The sequence below is a fragment of the Palaemon carinicauda genome, chromosome 41 (assembly GCF_036898095.1).
Source record: "Palaemon carinicauda isolate YSFRI2023 chromosome 41, ASM3689809v2, whole genome shotgun sequence".
Classification (NCBI taxonomy): domain Eukaryota; kingdom Metazoa; phylum Arthropoda; class Malacostraca; order Decapoda; family Palaemonidae; genus Palaemon; species Palaemon carinicauda.
In genome coordinates this window covers 48,855,063-48,872,938 of record NC_090765.1, presented here as the reverse complement: position 1 = coordinate 48,872,938, position 17,876 = coordinate 48,855,063, and the positions used below count along the sequence as shown (strand labels likewise).

At 47.0% G+C, this 17,876-nt stretch overlaps 1 protein-coding gene across 2 annotated transcripts in view; it reads right to left on the bottom strand.

Annotated features, from left to right (window-relative positions):
* The window catches only part of LOC137632613 (acyl-CoA:lysophosphatidylglycerol acyltransferase 1-like), a 95,898-nt gene that overhangs the window by 75,962 nt on the left and 2,060 nt on the right, over positions 1–17,876 (bottom strand). The gene's annotated exons all lie outside the window — the stretch shown is intronic.

Here is a 17,876-nt window from a genome sequence, read left to right as displayed (position 1 = left end):
GTCTTTCAATACACAAATAACTAATGTAGTAAAAACTGCTGGTTATCATCTTAGAAACATTTCTCTTATATAGAAGTACCTGGATGAACATTCTGTGAAGTAACTTGTCATAAACTGTGTTATTACCATCTACAGTACTACAATTTACCACAAGTACTTTTTAAAGAAATTATAAAACATAATTAACAGAGGAGCAAGACTGATAAAAGGTGTCCCACCTAGAAAGAGGTTCACTCCTATACTAACTGATTTACACTGGCTGCTTATTAAAGCAAGAATTGAATTTAAAATATGTACAAAAACCGATGTAGTTATTAGAACAGGACATCCAAAATTATTCTTCTTCTTTGTCTACATCTTTTCCCATTTCTATGTGGGGTCGATGTTTCTGGTCAGCTTTCTCCATCTACTTCTGTCCCACACTTCATCACCGGTTAATCCCTTTGATCGAAGGTCATCCTTGATACAGTCCATCCACCTTCACTTTGGTCTCCCTCTCCTTCTCGTTCCCTGTACTTTACCTCCATTTCCATCACTCTCCTTCCAATAAACTGTTCATCTCTTCTCATGACATGACCATACCACCTCAGTCTACTTTCTTGGATCTTATCTGATATCTTTCTAACTCCCTAATTACCTCATTCCATATCTTATCTCTTCTTGCCACCCCACACATCCATCTCAACATTCTCATCTATGCCACATCCATCTTCTCTTCTGTCATCTTTACTGCCCACATCTCCACTCCATACATCTTTGCCGGTCTCACAACTGTCCTGTGTACTTTACCTTTCAACCGGACATCCAAAATATCTCAAGAGATTTGCTAAATATTGTGCAGCCAACAAATCATGTTAATACGAGAATATTTAAAAATGGTTTCAAATTACTGGATCATAGATATACTTCTACTGTAAGCTCTAGAGCCTTTAAATATCAAGCCCCGAGACTATACAATAAGCTCCCACACGACATCTGAAAGATTAAAGATATAAAGGCTTTCACGAGGAAACTAAAGACTTTCTTTGGTAATTCTATACAATAGCTTTGCCACTAATAATTTTGATATTTTTTTGTCTGATGAATTACTTAGTGCTTTTTCTAAAGCTCACCTTTTTTTTTTTTTTGAGAAGGAACTGTATTTTTACCCTATTTGGTAACCTTTCCAATCTTGGGGGACCCCCACTGGAAAACCGGGGTATTTGGGTGGGGAATAAATTAAAGGATGACAAATTCGTAGATAATTTGTATGTTTCCTAACTATACAAACCTTAGCTATTTAATATGGGTATTACTGTACTTTCGGCTAAGCTGAAATGACGAGCCATTAGAATTTTAACGAGGGTTTACTACCCCACCGCTAGTTAGCGAGGGGGTAGGGAGGGGTAGCTTGCTACCCCTCCCCCCGCTCACACACCTGTGATTAGCTCACTTTGCTTAGAGGTAGGACTTCCAGGGGGACAGGGCTGGCGGGCAAGTTTGATTAAATAGCTAAGGTTTGTATAGTTAGGAAAAATACAAATTATCTACGAATTTGTCTTTTGTTCCGTAACTGAAATACAAACCACGCTATTTAATATGGGTGACTCAACCCTTAGGTAGGGTGGTAAGTTCCAGCCATTACTGGCTTTTGGATTTTTGCCCGGGGACTCGGTATCTGAGTGTGTCAGTACTCAAGGATAAGGAGTCCCTGCACCTCGCAAGTGCCTTGCTCTGCAAGGACCGCGGCCTACGTAAGCTTGAGTGTGAAGGAATGAAGTGTGACTCATCCTAGGAAGTTGACCTGAAGTCCTTTAGATGGAATTCTAGGATAGGACGTTCCCAATACCACCTCGTAAGGGTATGGGGACATGACAGTATTCTTAATACTAGGAACACAAGGAAACATGGTTTACCTGCAGTGGTTTGAGGTCAGCTGTGCAGAGAACCCAGGATGCTGCTTTCCCCAAGAGAGGGGAGAATGAAGAAAAGAATAAGGGCCAGGCATACCTTTTCATTCATGCAGACTAAAACCAGGTAACAATGCCCTCAGCCCTCTGCTACTTGTCCATTAAGGAGCCTGAGGTTTAAACCAGCTGTTGTGCAGCCACCACAGGGCCGATAGAAAACGTAGCGAGCCTCCTGTGGGTCACGTCTTGCAGGTAGTGGGCTGTGAAGGTCGTCTGATGCTTCCAAACCCCTGCTTGTAAAATCTGCGTCACTGAGTAGTTCTTCTTGAAGGACAGGGACGTAGCAATGCCCCTGACATCGTGTGCTCTAGGGCGACATGACGGAGGAGGGTTGGGATTCAGGGAATGATGGATAACCCTGGGAATCCACGCTGAGATAGTATTCTTAGTGACCCTCCTCTTCGTCCTTCCGGAGCTCACAAATAATGCCTGCACCCGAGGATGAATTGCAGCTGTACTCTTAAGATAGGGCCTCAGACTCCTCACTGGGAACAGTAGGAGATGGTCTGGGTCATCTGTTACGGAACAAAGACTCGAAATCCGGAAAGAGTCGAACCGAGGGTCCGGCAATCCTGGATTTTGAGTCTTAGCAACAAACTCAGGGACGAATCTGAACGTTACCTCCCCCCATCACCTTGAATGGGTGATGTCATACGAGAGACCATGAAGTTCGCCGACTCGCTTGGCCGAGGCCAAAGCAAGTAGGAACACCGTCTTCCAAGTCAGGTGGTGATCAGAAGCCTGGCGTAATGGCTCGAAGGGAGGTCTCGAACCACGTTCCATGGAGGAGGTCTGACTTCCGACTGAGGGCAGGTAAGTTCATAACTTTGTATGAGTAAAGAAAGTTCCAGCGAAGAGGAAATGTCCACTCCTTTGAGCCTGAAGGCAAGACTTAAGGCTGAGCGATAGCCTTTCACTGCCGAGACTGAAAGGCGCATTTCTTCCCGCAAATACACGAGAAACTCCGCTATTGCTGGAATAGTGGCATCGAGTGGAGAGATACCCCTTCCACGACATCAACCACAGAAAACTCTCCACTTTGCCTGGTAGACCCCTGCGGATGACTTTTGCAGGTGTCCAGACATCCTTTCAGCAACTTGTTGCAAAAAGCCTCTCTCTGTGAGGAGATGCTGGATAGTCTCCAGGCGTGAAACCGCAGCAAAGCTACGGCTTTGTGAAAGATGTTGCCATGTGGTTGTTTGAGTAGCTCGTGTCGTGGAGGAAGTTCTCTCGGGAGTTCCGTCAGGAGCTGCAGAAGGTCCGGAAACCACTCTGCGTGATGCCATAGCAGAGCTATCAAGGTCATTGAAAGGTTGACCGATATTCTGGTCTTGTTGAGTACCCTCCTCATCAGACAGAACGGGGGAAAGGCGTATACGTCGATGTTGTCCCACCGTTGTTGGAAGGCATCTTGCCAGAGTGCCTTGGGGTCCGGGACTGGGGAGCAGTACAGCGGGAGCTTGAAATTCAAAGCTGTCGCGAACAGATCCACCGTCGGGGAACCCCACAAAGTCTACTAGACGATCCAAAGACCACTCGGTACTCACTATCTGGGATGCCCTGCTCACTGTCGGCGAGCACATTCCTCTTGCCTGGAATGAAACGAGCTGATAGTGGAATCGAGTGGACTTCGGTCCATCTCAGTATCTCTACTGCCAGATGGGATAGCTGCTCTGAAAAGGTACCTCCCTGCTTGTTGATGTAAACCACTACCGTGGTGTTGTCGCTCATCACCACCACGGAGTGACCCGCCAGGTACTGTTGGAACTGTTGAAGTGCCAGAAATACGGCCTTCATTTCTAGCAGATTTATGTAGAGGCACTTTTCTGATTCTGACCAGAGGCCTGAGGTCCTGTGGTTCAGAACATGGGGCCCCCACCCTTTCTTTGAGGCATCCAAAAACAGCATCAAATCCGGGGAAGGACGAGAAGATCCACTCCCCTTCGTAGGTTCTCGTCTATCACCCACCACTGAAAGTCCGTCCGTTCCGCAGGACCCATAGGGACCAAGACATCCGGGGAATCGTGTCCCTGATTCCACCGGGACTTGAGTCGCCATTGCAGGGATCTCATCCTGAGGCGACCGTTTGGAACTAGACGGGCCAGGGAAGAAAGGTGACCGAGAAGACGTAATCACAAATGGGCTGGGAGTTCTTTTCGTCTGAGGAAAGGATCTGCGACCCTCCTCAGCCTTGCTATCCTGTCGTCTGATGGGAAGGCTTTGTGGAGATTGGTGTTCAATATCATGCCTAGATATACCAGTCGCTGAATTAGAAGCAGAGAAGACTTCTCGAGATTTACCATGATCCCTAGATCTTGGCAAAGTCCCAGAAGCTTGTCTCGGTGTCGAAGAAGGGTCGACTCCGAGTCTGCCAGGATCAGCCAGTCGTCCAGATAACGGAGGAGACGGATGCCGATCCTGTGTGCCCACGAAGAAATCAGGGTGAACACTCTGGTAAATACCTGAGGTGCTGTGGAGAGACCGAAACACAGCACCTTGAACTGGTAGATCTTGTTGTCTAGGCTGAATCTTAAGTACTTCCTTGAAGACGGATGGACTGGGATCTGGAAGTACGCGTCCTTCAGGTCCAGTGTACACATGAAGTCTTGTGGTCTCACTGCAAGTCTGACCGTGTCCGCCGTCTCCATGCTGAACGGGGTTTGTTTGACAAACCTGTTCAGAGCTGAGAGGTCGATGACTGGTCTCCAGCCTCCAGACGCCTTCCTTACAAGAAAGAATCGACTGAAGAAGCCTGGGGAACCGTCGACGACCTCCTGGAGAGCGCCCTTCTTTAACATGGTCTCGACTTCTGCCCATAGGGCTTGCCCCCTTGCCGATCCCATGGCAAAGGAGCTCAACGACACTGGATCCGCTGTCAGGGGAGGTAGAGATGTTGTGAACGTCCCGACACGATATCCCTGACTGATTACGGAAATCGTCCAGGAATCGGCCCCGAATTGCTGCCACCTGATTGCGCAACTTTGTAAGTATCCCCCTACTGGTGGACATGCAGGGGGATTGCCAATCCTAGCATTTGCCGCCTCGGCCACTCCCTCTAGGATTTTTCCCTCCCCTGGAGGACTTTTTGCCTTTCTTGTCTTTGACAGGAAAGGGCTTCGACACCGTTACCTTTGCTACCACTGCCGGTTTCGTCGTCTTGGACGGGCGAGGTTGTTAAGGTGCTGGAGGTTTATAGGGCTTTGATGTAAGAGCCCTATGTAGGAGAGAGTCCTGGTTGGAATTCCTCCACCTCTCAGCTGCCTGTTCCACGTCTTTAGGCTCAAACAGATTCTTTCCCAAAATGGAAGATTGTCTGAGCCTGCTGACCTCGACGGCTGGGACCTTCGTGTGGAACCTCTCTGCCACCGCATCACGTCATTTCAGAATGGAATTGGCCCACGAGTTCGAGACTTGGTGGGGCAGAAACTCAATGGTGCGGGTGCCCGAAAGGAGGAAGGTCTCCAGGGCCTTCCTGGTGCTCTCCTTAGACAGGTCCTCGGATTGCAACAGGATGCCAAGAGACCCCAGCCAGACATCCAGCCACGAAGTAGCCTGCATGGCATACTTCGCAACCTTCTCCTGACTTAGGATCTCTGTCGCCAAAAAAGACACTTACCGGCTAGAGAGCCTCTCTAGAGGGACTCCCTTGGTGAGCTCTTCCACAGAACGGTGCAAGGGGAGAACTACGCAAGACTCCTCCATGATCTCAAAGTACCTCCTCTGGTGGATACGAGGAGGAGGGAGTAGCTTGTTGCCAGAAGTGGAACGGATGGAGGAGGCGAGCTCGGAGAGCTGGCCCTCAACCTTATCCCTGGCACTCTTCACCCCTTGGGACCAGGGCAAAGCCGCACTGGCCTTAGCGGGCTTCTGAGAGCCAAAGACTTGGTCCAGGACCGTGTCCTTGCCCTCTCGAGGAGGAATCTCAGGATCCGGGAACCCGTTGAGATGCCTCATCAGGGTCAGAACCTGCCAGAAGGCATGCTCTGACTCCTCCTAGAGAACTGGCAGCAAAGTCTCCCGTCCCCAAAGGCTCTTCATGGGGGGACACGTAGACGTTCTCTGCGGGTCTTGTTGGCTCTGGTCGAATCCTTGAGGATGACTTGGGGATGGTCTTAAGAGTCCTTAGGTTCCCTCCTGGAAGGAATACAGGACTCCAACAACGACGTCTGTGGGCTCTTCTCCACCCCAACCCGGGACAATTCTCCTGCACGAGGTGGGTTTTCTTCCATTGGTGCGATGGGAGAACGTCTCACCTCGGTAGACTCCCCTGAGGACGGAAAATCCTCGTCCACAGGAGAGGGAGAGAAAGTCTGGGGGCGGGGGAAAGAACCTTCCTCAAGGACTTCCGGGGAGCCAGCTTGGCCCTGGGAGAAGTTACCACGACTTCTACTCCTCTCTTCCTCTTCAGTGGGGTCGGAGCTGCCATTGATTTGAGGCCCAACTCAGAGAAGGCAGGTTTGAAAGCCTGCATGACGGCTCTGACAAGGGACCCGAACCATGGCTGCTTATTGACAGCTGCGCTGTCAGAGACTCCCTCTGGAGGGAAGGGGATCGGGGGATCGGGCGATCCTTCGGAGTAGAAACTACAACTGGGCCTGCCTGAAAAGAAAGGGAAGAAGGTTGGTTCCTGGACCTGTCCGGAGTTCTCCCCTCCTCCTGCGGGAGTGCTGATCTGCGCTTGCTGGGGGTGGGACGTGAAGATGACGACCTGGAGGCTCTCGTTCCCGTAGCTTCGCGCAGGGGCTCGCGCTGTGAATCCCAATGGGAATCGCGCTGGGGATCATGTTGGGAATCGCGCTGGGGATCATGTTGGGAATCGCGCTGGTTTGCATGCACGCATGGCGCGGGCGTGCAGGAGAGCGATGGCGCACTGGCGAGCGATGGCGCACTGGCGAGCGATGGCGCGCAGGCGAGCGACTGTGCACAGGTGAGGGGGCGCGTGGGCGATCTAAGACGCGTGGGCGAGCGATGGCGCGGAGGTGATCGGTGGTGGCGAAAGCAGAGGGAGCACAGAAGGGCGTGCAAGCGCTTGCGCGCGCGGAGGTGATTGCTCGTGCTCGCGCAGGATCTCGATGAGCTCTAGAAGGCGTAAGCGCAGGAGAAATACCCCTAACACGTGGGCGCGCAGGAGGGCACACAGCAGGAGCTGGAACAGGTGCGCGCGATGGAGACTGCGTGCGATGGCTAGCAGGCAAGGTCCGAAGGCGCGTAGGAGATCGCTGACGGGAAGAAGAAAGATTCTTCCCTTCTGCGCCCAGATCTGGAGATCGTGGGCGCGCAGGCGAACGCTGGCGCGTAGGTGAAGAACACTGGCGAGCAGGAGATCGTGGGCGCGCGTGCCACGCATCAGGGTGAGGGCGCGCAGTTGTGTGCTGGCGAGGAGAAGATCGCTGGTGCGCAGGTGAGCGCTGGCGAGCAGGAGAGCGCTGGCGAGCAGGAGAGCGCTGGCGCGTAGTCTCAGCAACAGGAGATCGCTGGCGCGTTGTCCCTGGAACAGGAGGTCTCTGAAGTGATGTCTCAGGAACAGCAGGCAAGCACTTGCGCGCAGGAGAACGTTGGCGCGCAGGGGATACCTGGCACTTAAGGGACTTACTCACAATGTGAGAAAGCCCCTTTAGCCCCGAAGGGACCGATGCCCGTTGGAAAACGGGGTGCGTGGGCGCCCACAGCGCGTCAGCGGCAAGGAACGGATACGGGAGGTCAGCAGGTCTGGCAGGCGAAGGAGATCGTGAACGATCTGCAGAGAGGTCCAAGGATGCAGCTGCAACGGTTGGTGCACGGCGAGGAGGATCCTCTGCGGGGGACTGCGAAGGCGAAGAACCGAAGAGGCGCCTCCTAACTCCCTTGTGGGGAGAAGGAAGGCCTCTACGGCGAAGAGGAGGGCGAGCTTTCCGTCTGATACGTCCTCTGGGGGCAGCAGGCAGACCATCGTCAGTCCTCCAAAGAGGAGTCTCTGTTAGTGAACTCCCCTGAGGGGGAGAATCACCTGCAGGAGAGACCGTTGGACTTAGCTCCTCCCTCGAAGGATGTTCGGAGGGGGGAACTAAGCCTTCAGCTACATCAGGAACCATAGCAGGGGTTTGACCTAACTCGTCGGAAGCCCTTGCCACAACAACGTCGACGATAGACAGAGGATCAACCCCTGCTACCGTCGGTGACTGTTTGACAGCAGCCCCCAACCTGATTATGTCAAACAGGGCTTCCTTGGAGGGCGAACCCTGAAGCCCCAAGGAAGCCCAAAGCTGTAACAAATCCTTGTTAGACACATTGTTATCAGAAATATCCTCCCCCGGGGGAGGAGGAGGAGCTGCCTCGCTATGGGAGGCAACTCCGTCTCCCGAACCCCGAGGTTAGTGAACTTAAGTACAGCCTACGCTACCACTCGACGGCCTCTTGGGAGAGACCGATCGAGTGGGAGCTTCGGAGGAGGTTCGGGCTACGGAAGAAGAGTCCTTGGGAATACCCATATTAAATAGCGTGGTTTGTATTTCAGTTACGGAACAAATCTGTTTTAACATACGAATAATGGCACATGTAGAATTAGCAATAAACAAGGCCACCAGCTAACCTTGACAAACTACCTAACCTAGTAGCCATTGCCTTAACTAGCAGGGTGGGGGGGGAGGGGGTTGCAACACCCACTGCAACCACCCCTTACACTGTCATATTGAATATAAGAGCCTAAAACCCTTTGTGTACTTACTTAAGTTAGAGGGTACAGGCGAGCTGCACCTTTCCGACTCAATACCCAATAACCTCACGAATGAATGAGCACCAATCATTTACAGCATAGTTTTGTGAAAAATTCTCAACTCCTTTTCAACAAATTTATAACTAAATCTAACACCAATATAATTACTGTATATACAGTACAAGTAACAAATCAGAATCTATATCTAAATGAGACTTCTCAAACCAAGTTCCCCTAAAAATGGATATGTAAAATTGGAGTTTTTATGATAAAACAAAGTTTTATGAATACTTACCAGGCAGTTATATATATATAGCTATAGTCTCTGACTTTCGGCAGAATTTTTCAAAAATCGCGGAAACCACCTTGTGGTGGTTGTGCGGTTAGGTGGTTTAACAACCCTCACAGGGTGGTACTTGGAATCATTCCCGTTTTCTGTTCTTCAGATAATTTATGCCCGACCTGTCTCCTGAGGGGAGGTGGGTGGGCCTTAGAATATATATATAACTGCCAAGTAAGTATTCATAAAACTTTGTTTTATCATAAAACCTCCATTTTTATGAATAGAACTTACCTGGCAGTTTTATATATATATATATATATATATATATATATATATATATATATATACATATATACATATATACATATATACATATATACATATATACATATATACATATATACATATATACATATATATATATATATATATATATATATATATATATATATATATATGTATATATGTATATATGTATATATGTATATATGTATATATGTATATATATATATATATATATATATATATATATATATATATATATATATATATACATATATACATATATACATATATACATATATACATATATACATATATACATATATACATATATACATATATACATATATATATATATATATATATATATATATATATATATATACATATATATATATATATATATATATATATATATATATATATATATATATATACATATATATATATATACATATATACATATATACATATATACATATATACATATATACATATATACATATATATATATATATATATATACATATATATATATATATATATATACATATATATATATATACATATATACATATATACATATATACATATATACATATATACATATATATATATATATATATATATATATATATATATATATATATATATATATATATATATATATATATATATATATATATATATATATATATATATATATATAGCTGATTCACACACTTGGAGGAGGGTGACAGACAGTTAACACAGTTGGGGAAACAACAAAAAGTTGTAGGAGATAAAACACCTTGATTCCTTACCTGCCAAGGAAGCTGACTTCAAAGGTTCCTGCCTCATGAGTCGCTTTCCCTTAGGAGTGTCAGCCAGGAGTGGACCTGTCATGCTGAAACAACTCAATCGAGTCTGTCAACGGGGTGAAACCAACAATCTGACTAGACTTCAGAACTACCTTCGACCCTTATATTAAAAACTGCAACCTTACTAAAACTAACCACCTAACCTTGCAGAATAGATATAAATTATCTATCTAGACTGAAGTGACTGTACCACAAGTCAACGTCCTCAGACAAGCATTAAAAACACTAACCCGCACACAGGTATACAAAAACTAAGGTTGAGGGGAGGTAGTAACTCCTTTGCCTAATACAGAAGCCGTAGCTACGTATGGGCCCAGGGTATAGCACTTCTCATAATCCACTCTCACCTCTCTGAGGCGAATACAGAGTTACTTCTCCAGAACGTCGCATCCATAATTTGTCTGACCGACATGTTCTTGCGATAAGCAAGAAAAGTAGCAATGGCTCTCACTTTGTGATCTTGCACTTTTAAAAGACCGAAGTTCTTCCTCACACAAGAGGTGCGCTTCTCTTATAACTTCCCTCAGGAAAAAAGACAAAGCATTCTTTGAAAGCGGCTTTTGCAGATCTTTCACCGAGCACCATAAGGAGCTAGAAGAGCCTCTCACATTCTTCGTGTGAGACAAGTAAGCTTTAAAGGCTCTATCTGGACAGAGGAGCCTCTCTTGCTCTTGACCCACTAGATTAGTGAGGTTAGGGACCTCAAAAGTCCTTGGCCATGGCTTTGAAGGGTTCTCGTTCTTGGCGAGGAAATCCATACTTAAGGCACAAACCGCTCCATTCTGATTGAAGCCTACTTGTTTTTCAATCGCATGGATCTCACTGAGCATTTTAGCATTGGCTAGGGCCATTAGGAAGAGGGTTTTCTTCGTTACCTCTCTAAGCGAAGCTTGGGAGATGGGTTCGAATCTCTTGGTGGAAAGAAACTTCAGAACCACATCCAGGTTCCAAGAAGGGGGCTTTAACTGAACCTGTTTGGTTGTCTCAAAAGACTTCATGAGGTCTTGCAAGTCCTTATCGTGAGACAAGTCTAAGCCTCTATGCTGACAGACTGTAGAGAGCATGCTTCTGTAACTTTTGATTGTAGACACTGCCAGCTTAGCATCCTGTCCGAGGTATAATAAAAAATCCGCAATCTGGCTCCCAGAGGTAGTGGATGAGGAAACCTTGTGCTGCCTACACCAAGCTCTAAAAGTCTCCCACCTGGATTGGAAGACTCTCTGTGAAGAGACCCTACTCGCTCTGGCGATAGCTTTCGCAGCTTGCACTGAAAATCCTCTCACTCTGGCAAGCTTCTCGATAGTCTGAAGGCAGTCAGTTTGAGAGCGAGGGGGTTTTGATGATACCTCTCGAAGTGGGGCTGTTTGAGCAGCTTTGGACTTGCAGGAAGGCTTCTTGGGAAGTCCATCAACATGTCTACCACTTCTGTAAACCATTCTCTCGTTGGCCAGAATGGCGCTACAAGGATCATTCGTCCCGAATCGAGGAGGGCGAACTTCCTGACGACTAGATTGATGATCTTGAACGGGGGAAAGGCATATGTCTCCATCCCCGTCCAATCCATCAAAAAGGCATCCACTGCTATTGCCTCCTTGTCCGGAACTAGGGAGCAATAGTTGGGGATCCTCTTGTTCAGGTTGGAGGTGAAAAGATCTATTAAGGGTCTCCCCCACAGCCTCCAGAGACTCTTGACAGACCTGTTGGTTGAGGGTCCACTCTGTGGGAAGAACCTGTCCTCTCCTGCTGAGCATGTCTGCCCTCACATTCCTCTGTCCCTGTATAAATCTCGTCAGCAGATCTACCTTGTTCTCCTTCGACCAAAGAAGAAGCTCCCTTGCTGTTTCGAACAGACACACAGAGTGAGTCCCCCCTTGCTTCCTGATGTATGCTAGAGCTGCGGTGTTGTCTGAGTTGACCTCCACAGTCTTTGAAGGCTTCTAGCCCTAGAAGAATGGCTATCAACTCCTTGTTGTTGATGTGCCATCCCAACTGACCTTCTTTCCAAGAGCCTGAGGCCTCCTTGCTTCCTAGTGTTGCTTCCCAACCCGACTCTGACGCGTCTGAAAACAACACTAGGTCTGGGTTCTTCTTGTACAGGGAGATCCCTTCCCCTAACAAGGCTGGATCTAGCCACCACATCAGATGATCCTTGACCTCTGCTGGAATAGGGAAGGAAAAGGAGTCTTCTTGTGTCTTCCTGTTCCACACCTTTGACAGAAAGTGCTGTAGAGGCCTTAGATGGAGTCTCCCCAACGAGACAAACTGTTCGAGTGAGGAGAGAGTTCCCAGCAAACTCATCCACTCCTTCGCTGAGCACCTCTTCTTGTCCAGGAATCTTCGGACCTTCTCGAGGCACTTGGTCTGTCTTTCCTGAGAGGGAAAAGCCCGAAAAAGAACTGAATTCAGAACTATCCCCAAATAGAGAATAGTCTGATTCGGCTCGGTCTGAGATTTCTCCCTGTTGATGACCAGGCCCAGTTCTTGAGCCATCATAAAAGTCTTTCGAAGGTCCTCCAGACATTTTTCCTTCCATCGTGAACGTATCAGCCAATCGTCCAGATAAAAAGATACCCTTATCCCCTCTTGATGCAGCCAGCCTGCCTGCCACATTTGCCATTATCCTGGTGAAGACTTGAGGAGCCGTGCTGAGACCGAAGCAAAGTGCCCTGAACTGGAACCACTTGCCCTGGATCACAAATCTCGGGTACTTCCTCGAAGCCGGATGGATAGGGACGTGAAAATATGCGTCCTGCAAGTCGAGAGACACCATCCAGTCCCCTGGACGTACTGATGCAAGCACAGACTGAGTCGTCTCCATGGAGAACTTCGTCTTCTCCACGAAGACATTCAGAGAGCTGACATCCAGGACGGGTCTCCATCCACCCGAGTTCTTGGGTACTAGAAACAGGCGATTGTAAAAGCCTGGGGAGGATAGATCCAGAACCGGTTCTATCGCTCCCTTGTCCAGCATCTGGTCGACCAGATCCAGGAGAGCCTTCCGTTTCCCTGGATCTGTGTACTGCGCTACTAAGGCTAGGGGAGTCTCTGAGAGAGGAGGCTTCTTCAGAAGGGGGATCTTGTATCCTTCCTTGATGACTGAGAGGGACCAGGTGTCCGCCCCTCTTCTCTTCCAAGACTGCCAAAAACCTGACAGTCTTGCCCCTATTGTTGTCTGGAGGACTTGTGCTTCATTTCTTGGAGCGAGCTCTGAACGAACCACGGTTCGCCCTTGCTCCTGACTCTTGCCTTCTTCCTCTAAAGTCAGGTCTTGAAGTAGCCCTGCCTCGAAAGGGCTGCTGGAATTTCCTTTCCTCCCACTTTGAAATGGAAGGAGCGACAGTCAAGGGCTTACGAGCTGAACGAGACAAGAGGTCTTGGGTGGCCTTTTGCGCAAGAGAAAGCGTAATGTCTCTCACAAGGGCCTCAAGAAAAAGATGTTGCGACAGGGGGGCGTAAAGTAGCTCAGACTTCTGTGCAACAGTCACAGATCTCAAAGCAAAGGAGCAAAGCAGGGCCCTCTTCTTCAAGATTCCTGCTGAAAACAGCGAAGCCAACTCATTAGCCCCATCCCTAAGAGCCTTGTCCATACAGGACATAATACTCGTTAGGTCTTGAGTTCCTTCCATTTGCTCAGTCTTCCTGGCCAGAGTCCCTAGAGACCAGTCCAAAAAGCTAAAAACCTCAAAGGCTCTAAAAATACCTTTGACAAGGTGATCCAGCTCCGACATCGACCGCATAACTTTGGCCGAGTTGAGAGCATGCCTTCTGGCAGAGTCCACAATGCCAGAGAAGTCACCCTTGGAGGAGGCAAGCACTCCCAGATCCAGAGGTTCCCCAGTCTCATACCACATGCCAGCCTTCGAAGCAAGACGAGCTGGCGGAAAAAAAAGGAAGTCTTAACCGCTTGCCTCCGTTCTTTCACCCAATCATCAATTTTCGAGAGTTTTCTTTGCAGAAACAGAAATTTTCTTCTTGATGAAGGCCAACTGTTTCTTGGCCTTCTTCCTGCTAAATTGAGATTGGGGAGAGCGCGGAGCCGAAGGTTGGAACTCCTCCCCATACAGTTCAAGGAGGGAGCGAGAGAGAACGTTGTAGTTGCCAGCAGCATCAGCAGGTTTATCTTCGTCATCTGAGACATCCTCGAGATCCTGATCCACCTCTACAACATCCTTCACTCGAGAAGAAGGCACCCTAGAATCCGACAAAGGAAAATCGTAGGATTCGTCCTGAGGGAGAGGGTTGCAAGCAGCCTGACCCCGAGAACCGCTTGCGTCCTGGCGCCGAGCGCTAGAAGAGTCCTTGATGCGGTCAGAGGAAGCATCCTGGCGGTGAGAGGAGGAAGCGTCCTGACGGTGAGAGGAGGAGGCGTCCTTACGCCAAGAGCTGCTATCATAATGGCGGCGAGAAGCAGTATCGTCCTGAAGAAGCAGGCTGTGATCGTCCTGGCGCCGAGAGCAAGAGGCAGAGTAGTCGAGAACGAGAGGCGGAAGAGTCCTGGCGTTAAGAGAGAGGGCTGAAATCTTCCTGGTGACGAGAGGAAGTTTCGTCCTGGAGAAGCATGTTAGCATCGTCCTGGCGTCGAGAGAGAGGTGCTATCGTCATGGCGCCGAGAGCGAGAGGCGGAATCGTCCTGGCGCCTAGCAGAAGAGGAAGTAGTGTGGTGTCGTGTCTTTGAAGAAGCGCGCAAGGGTTCCTTGGGAGGGACTCCGTACCCTCTTAGAAGTTGACTTCTTGATGGACAACGAGTCATCTTTACGTCTGTCGGACTGGGCGTGAGGGCAGCTAAACGCTTGAACCAACGAAAAAAGTTGCTCCTGCATGACTGCCATGAAAGACTTAGCGACTTCTGCTGGGTCTTGCGGTTCCGAAGGAGAAGGCTGACGAATAATATTGGTGGAAAGGGAAGGATCTTCAGCTGTTCTATCCCGACTTCCGGACCTAGATTTCGTCCTCTTCACAGGCACGGAATCTAAATCGTCCTCTGAAGGACAAGGTTCATAGCTACTAGAACCGGGAGAGTGAGATCGAGACTGTTCATCACGGTTCCACCTCCTCTTCGTTGGTCTTGACGCCTCAAACTTCCATTTTCGTCAGGGAGAGGGATTCGGGGAAGAAACCATCACGTCCGACGCACCTTTTCCGTGGCGGTCAAGAGTAGCCTGGGAATTGGCAACAGGACTGCCTGAGGCGACGGCTGACCGAGGGTACGTACCTCACACCCCCTTTCGGTTGTCGACGTACCTTCTCCCTTTGTCCTGGGAGCTTGGTAGAGGTCTAGACCTAGGGTAATGACAGGTTCGGTCAGTCGCCACCTCCACTGCACTTTCACAAGCACTAATCTCACTTTCACTAGGCTTACCTTTAAAGGCCGCAAGTTGAGCTTTAATGGCCTTCAACTCGGCAGCCATCCTGGCATACCGAGGGTCATCCGCAGGTACGGATCCTGTAGAAGGGGCAGGAGTTACTACCTCAGGGGAAGGATCAACTTCCAAAGAGGAATTAATAATAGGTTCAAAGGATAAATCAACACTAAGCTCGCTAACAGACTTAGATTTAGACCTAGAAGCTCTCCTAACTCTATCGAGCTCTAGTTTACGCACATAGCGCTTCATAGCCAACCAATCCTTCTCATTCAAAACCTACCACTCTTCGCACCTCTTATTAAGTGCACATTCAAAACCCCTACAACCCAAACACACGGTGTGAGGGTCTACCGACATTTTCGGCAACCTCACCTTGCATTCCTCATTCGCACAAACACAAAAATGAAGCTTATTACTCATAACAATAATCAAAAGCAAAACCCACAGAAGAAACAAAACACGATTGCCAAATCCCCAAATCAATGTACTTCACCAAATAGCAGACTGGTACAGCGACACAGGGAAAGCGAAAGAAAAAACTCTAATGATGGACCAACGTGTTGACGATCCGGCCGGCAGAGATGATCTGAAGAACAGAAAATGGGAATGATTCCAAGTACCACCCTGTAAGGGTTGTTAAACCACCTAACAGGACAACCACCACAAGGCGGTTGCCGCGATTTTTTAAAAATTCTGCCGAAAGTCAGACACTATAGCTATATATATATAACTGCCAGGTAAGTTCTATTCATAAAAACTACATCTTTTTTTTGCTACAACCTGCCTTCTGTCACACCGAAATGCTTTTTTTGTTAATATCAAGTCAGCACTTATAACCACAGGTGGGGCAAATCACATCACTTTCACTTTTAATACCACAGTAGTCTTGGCAGTACTCTATTATTCTTTCAATGTTACCACAATAATGCCAAATAAAACTTTTACAATTTAAATAACAATCGGGACAAGAACTTGTGAGAAAATCCACAGAAATTAATGTCAATGTATATGGTAATTGAGAAACAGCATCAGAAGTTGAAGGTTCACACGCCTCTATAGCTCTCAAAAGACTTCAAAACTATCGGTGGAATTCACGTGATTCTAGTTTTTTTTAAAATGCTAGTCCAAAGTAAAATGAGGATAATCATCATTGGTTAAAAACTATGACATTTGGGTGACGTCTTGCTACGTAGAATGCAGTTGATGATGTAATAAAAGACAACGCACAAACGAGAGCTAAGTCTGAAGAGGGATTTGAAAGAGTTATGAAGTCGAGGGACTGAGTTTTTTCAGGTGGGTTAAATTTAATTTTGATTTTCAAACCACTTCTAGACATAGTGCCACTTAGATTTATATATCAAACAAAACCTTGGACTTCCCTCTTTTTAGTGGAAGTACTTAAATTTGATAACTTGCTGGCAGAGCTATTGTTTAGAATTACCCTTTCTAGTTCTGAGAGTGCTTTGATAGTAACGATTAACAATACGCAAGCAATATGCGGTGTGAAATGTTGAATGACTTCGAACGAACGTGATAAAATGACTGTAGAGGTCCTGTAGAGCAGGGTTCCCATGCTGTATAGGACAAGAAAAACCCCTTAAACACACAAACAAACAAACATATTGAACCCAGCCTTATACATACTACCCAAATAATCATGAATTTACCTTGTATATTTTCCCCTCCAAAAACTCTTAGTTTCCAATGACACATTACATTTTTCATATCTGCCATTCGTACCGGATGTAAAAAGACAGTTATGCCTGTTTTTAGTTTCCCCTCAAATAAATTGAGGTACTTTGGTAACACCTAAAAAATAGTGGTGTGCCCAATCAAAACAAAGTTTACCTGGTATTGGTCAAAACACAGAAATACAACCTGGTGAAAATAAGGGGAAAACATGTTCTTTGTGTCATGCATGAAATTAGGCTTCCATGCTATTCTCAAATTAATGTACATATACAGTACTACAAATTAAAGATCTAGGCTAAATGACCTAGTGGTATTTGTTTACAAGAGCACGCTTTCCATTTACTCCCAAATTATGCAGTCCTGCAGCTCTCCTTCTTGTACAGTGATTATGAGGTTCTTTAAATGCTGGGAAGGCAAAAAAATGACAAGATATGTTGAGGAAGGGGGGAGGGGGTTATAAAAAAAAAACAAGCTCAGTTTCCTCACTAAAAGACCTGGAACTGACATGTCAACATATTCAACCAAACAGAAGTTTGTGATGCCAGCGTACATTTGATACACTGTATATTCAAAATTTACTAAATTAAACATTGAGGGATTACTCAGAAGTGTCACCATTTGTTAATTGCATATTTTATGGGCACTTTTGAGTAATTAATCCATCTTTAATTCAGTATATATTTAAATATATAACAAATGTACGCTGGTATCGAGAATTCCGTTTGGTTGACTACGTTTACGATGTAAGCTCTAGGT